The sequence below is a fragment of the Oryctolagus cuniculus genome, chromosome 16 (genome assembly GCF_051225735.1).
Source record: "Oryctolagus cuniculus isolate XC-2025 breed Fujian yellow rabbit chromosome 16, ASM5122573v1, whole genome shotgun sequence".
Taxonomy (NCBI): domain Eukaryota; kingdom Metazoa; phylum Chordata; class Mammalia; order Lagomorpha; family Leporidae; genus Oryctolagus; species Oryctolagus cuniculus.
The window spans coordinates 21900064-21904885 of NC_142882.1; the positions used below are offsets into that span (position 1 = coordinate 21900064).

The following is a 4822-nucleotide window of genomic DNA, read 5'->3' on the forward strand; positions in this document are numbered from 1 at the left end:
CTGTGATCCAGGGTGACTTCCCCTACTAGGCTGGTCTTCCTATGGTGGGGGGAGGGGGAAGGGGTCAGTGGCAGCCTGTCCTGAGCCCTCTGCAGACCTGAGGCGCTATGGCAGAACCTCCTGCAGTGGAGACGCTGGCTGCCCAAGTGTGCGCACCACACTTTCCATGTCTCTGTTTTTTCCTGACAGCCACCATGCATGGGAGCGGATGGTTGGTATGGATTACTGCACTAGATGGCCACTAACAGCCCCAGGAGCAGATGGCAGAGGGTGGGGGGAGTGAGACGCCCAGCCCTTCCATTCCCTTGAGAGCAGCTCCTGGTTCTGAGCTGTCTGACTGACTACAATCAGTCTTCTTGCACCAAGAACCTGAGCGATGGTAGGAACAGGTCCACCTGTACTTGTTTGTAATCTAACACTCTTGTTTTTGCCTGGGCTTCTCCAGAGGCTATCAGAGCCATGGGCACAGCGCCTCCTGGTAAACCTGCTTGGGTAGTGCGCGTTTCCCGTAAAACATTGTAAGCTGACAGCATACATACAGCATGGAGGATGCTCACAACCTTTCTACCTCTCTACCAGCGCCTGTGCCCAACAGATGTCACCTCCATGTCCCCACACCCCCCCTGCCGTGTCCTCTAATCCAATCAGGGCCAGGGCCAGGGTGTCCACTCGGGCCATCTGAGTGAGCCACCAGTTCTCCACCCTCACACAGCACCTCTCCCCTTCTACTTCCCTCCCATCTCTCTTGGGTGGGGGTGAGGATGGGGGGAGCTCCTCTGGGCCTGGACAAGCTGGAGGCACACCAGGGCTTCTCTGCCAGCTTCAGATCACAGCCTGGGTGCTTCGTGCCTCTGTGGCCAACTGCCTCTATGTAATGGGACACAAAAGTGGCATCAGGTGGTGCCTCCGTGCCGGGGGGATGCAGGAGACTGACTGCCTCTCTTTGTGCTTCCTGCTGGCTCACTCTGCTGAAGCCAGACACCTATCCTGCTAGCTGCTCCACAGACAGCCCTCAAGGTGAGGAATGGAGTGAGGACACTGCAGCCCACCACTCACCAAGACAGAGGCTTTGTCCTGCTGCCCATGCACCTGCCAGCAGCTTCATAGCAGCCGCTCATGGTTGATCCCTCAGCCTCCTTGTGGACCACGGTCCCCACCAAAGCCTCCGTGGAAGCCCTGTCACAGGGGGTCTGGGCAGAGGGCCCAGCTCGCCTGCACATTGGGACCACTGGACCCTAACAACTTCATGGAGATCCACTCCAGGTGGTGTCCAAATATCCCCAGCTCAGCCTGACTCATGCTCCTGCCCCTTGGTGTGGGGCAGGATGCAGGGAGGTCCCTCTCCCCTTCCCACCCCGACTTCCACCCTCCTGGAGGCCTCTGCCTGCCTTTCAACCCCCAGTGGCCAGGATCCCCTGATCTCACTGCCAGCTTGCTACATAAACATCACGTGTCCACGCCTGCCCCTGGTGGACGCCTCCCAGGCTGTGGCTGGTGCCTGTGTCTGTCTGGCACTCACTCCTCTGCAGCCCTGTCCCCCTGGCCATGTGCTTACCACTTCTCTGGGGGTGGGGAGGGAAAGAGGGACTTGGGACATCCCTGAACTCCAACAAACTCCAAACGACCACAGCAGGTTTGCTGGTGGTGCTACCTTGTCTTTCAAGAGCAGCGGCTCCTGCTGGTGGTGGTGTGGGGGGGTGGAAACCAAGCCAGCAGGGGCACATTGTATACCCCCCTCCTCCCAACCCTCAACTCAAATCACAGAGTAGTGGCCAGGCAGGGAGCTGGAAGGCACGGCCCTGGGGCGCTAATGAATGAGATCCCAGCCTAAGTGCTCTGGGGACTCTTGGCCTCTCATGCTATGGTGTCTCCACTCAGTCTCGGGGATCCAGGGCAGGGCCCATGGCACCACACCCCTGCTTGACTCACACCCTTTCCTGAGGTTTTGGCCCAAGAAGCTGCTTGTGAGTTCAAGGGCACAGTGGAAACTTCACAGAAGAATGGAACTAAAAGATGAGCTGAGTTTTTGGTGCTAAGTATTTTGGACGCCCAACAGGTGTTGCTTTTTTTCCCCCCATAATTCACATTTTCATGAGCTTTTCTGAGACTCCACATACATGTGGGTTTCAAATTTTTTTTTTTTTTGCACCCGAAGACACCTTGTCTTTTAATTCCATTTCTCCAGGAATACCTCAAAGTGCTCTCATACTATCAGCTGGCGAAGGATGCCAGGCCCAGGGTGTTGGCCACAGGGTGCATCCCCATTTCTCTGACCCTGACAAAGGCTGAAGGCATGGACCTGTCCCTGGTCCTCCAATTTCAGGGCGAGCCCTGGCAGAGATGGAAAAGGGAGTGGTGGACGCTCCTTGAGCTGCACCTGACACCGGCAACCCTTAAAACAAAACACAGCCTCGGGGGGGGGGGGGGGGGGCAGGGGTTCTGTCCACAAATGCTGACTGTGGATACCATACTGGCATGGAGGCAGTGCATGGCCCATGTCCAGGGCCAACCTTGGAACTGTATTTGTGGCTTGGATCTGTGGAAACAAAAGCCTCGGCTGTGCCGTGGGTGGTATCCCTGGGCTCATGTGCAATAACAGTAGGAAGCCACGGGACCCTGCTGGGCCTCCTGTGCTGTGTGACCAGGATGCTGGAGAAACAAGGGTGCTGGCATGGGCACACTGGCTTCAGTGTGGCTGCCCCATCGTGTATGGGCTGTGCCCTCCCAAATCTCCGTGCTCCCCTCTAAACACGGGCATGCGTGGGCAGCAGTAAGCTCCTAGCAACCAGCACACAGCAGTGGACATCCACAGCTGTTCCACTTGGAGGCAGTCGTGCCCACCAAGCTGACCACCTCCTCCCTTGGGATCCCCACCCCTCTTCCACAGTCCCCATGCCTCACAGCTGTGCTTTGCCAGCCCACCTGGCCAAGTAAGTGCCACCTGCACACGCTGTTTCCATCCAGCATCTATCCCTCCACCCCGCTTGGGGCCGGCACTCCATCATTGCAATCTGAAGGAAAAATGGCAGGGACCAACTGTGCAGTACTAAGCAAAAAAGCCCTATTCCTTTGCTGCGTGTGTGTGCCATGACATATATGTGGTTCCTGTTATGTGTGTTGTTCCATGTGCATGGTCTATGGTGTGCTGTCATGTCACATGTGTGGTTCATGCTGTGTTGTGCTTCATGTCACATGTGGTTCATGCTGTTTCATATCAGTGTGGTTCATGCTGTCATGCCATCTGCATGGTTTATGCTGTACTGTGTGTCATGTGCTGTGTCATGTCACATGCATAGTTCATGCTGTGCTGTGTATCACATCACATACATGGTTCATGATGTGCTGTCATGCGTGCTTCTTGGTGTGCTGTGTCATGTCACATGTGTGGCTCATGCTCTCATGTCACAAACGTGGTTCATGCTATGCTGTGTATGCCACATGCATGGTTCATGTGCTGTCATGCATGCTTCCTGGTGTGTCAGGTTACATGCATGGTTCATGGTGAGCTTTGTATCATGTCACATGTGTGGTTTATGCTGTGCTGTGTTACTTCATATGCATGGTTCATGCTGTGTCATGTCACATGTGTGATTCTTGCTGTCATGTCACCCACATGGTTTATGCTGTGCTGTGTCATGTCACATGTGTGGTTCATAGTGTGCTGTATGGTTCATGGTATGGGTGTGAGACTGGACATGAGGGAGCCCTGGGTAAGGGGGGGATGGAGAAGTGTCTACTGGGCATGAAAGCAGAGACCTCACACCAGGAAAACCAGGATACACTTCATATCAGAAGCTTCTGGACAGCTTTAGAAAGCATTTAAAAGCAACCCTGACAGTGGCAGCAGTGGAAGAAGGCTTTAAAGGTGCAGCACATGGACCTTCATCCCCCATTCTCTAGGGTCTGGCTGTAGAGAAGGGGCCAGGGAATTCTGGCTGAGTCCACGGAACTTTAGGGTTCGGTATGGCACCCCGCAAGACTCAGACCAGAGTGCTTCATTTTACTTTCCAGGAAAATACCAGTGCCAGCCTCAAGGCAAGACCCAAAGTGAACCCAAAGCAAGGAGCAAGTGTGCAGTGCACTTGCAAAGGGCTTTGTGGTGATGTGGTGTGTGGGTGACCCGGGGTTGACAAACGGGGTCTTTCTCAGCAGAGGGCATCGATTCTGTGCCAGATGTTGCTGGCACAGGTGCAGGCTGGGAGCTGTACTGGAGACCAAGCAGAATGAGGGAAGCCCACTCTCCTGGCTTCCTGCACCCCCTCTGGCTGAGGGATGAGGGAGCTTGCAAGGGGGACAGCACCTCTGGGGTGGTGCTTTTCCGAGTGGAGCCTCCCCCACTGTGCTCCTTGTGCTCTGCTCTTGCCAACAGATCCTAGAGTTGTGCTACGAGCTCGTGTCTGGCCCAGGTTGATCAGGAAGCCACCTGCCTGGGGCGCCAAGCTGAGCATGCTGGGGTGGTGGGCAGTGCTCAGACCAGGGTGGGGGGTGGGGGGGGTACGTACTCAGGCAGATGTGACAGAAAATCAGCTGCCCAGCACCAGCATGATGACAAAGCTGAGCAGCAGCACGTCCACTCCAAGGGACACGAGCACAGCAGTGTTTGCCTGCACGGTGAACACGAGCAGGAAAAGCAGCCAGGTGTCCTCTCCGACCTCTGCCAGAACAAGGGAGACACAGGCGGCCAGGTGAGGCCAAGGGGAGGAACTTTGCTCCGGGTATGGCAGAGTGAAGCAACCTCCCCCCTCCCTGGCCCGAGGGATGCCCAGGTGTGTGCTCTGCCTTACTGGAGTGCCCTGGGCGCCCCCCAGCCCCCTGCCCCGCC

General features: G+C 56.1%; 1 non-coding gene across 1 annotated transcript in view; it reads right to left on the reverse strand.

The window, feature by feature from the left end:
- The window catches only part of LOC100338792 (uncharacterized), a 31813-nt gene extending 27162 nt beyond the window's left edge, over nucleotides 1-4651 (reverse strand). Inside the window, exon 1 of the transcript XR_016223387.1 lies at nucleotides 4503-4651. This is a non-coding gene — a transcript (uncharacterized LOC100338792). The remainder of the gene's footprint in view (nucleotides 1-4502) is intronic.
- Nucleotides 4652-4822: the final 171 nt, after the last annotated feature.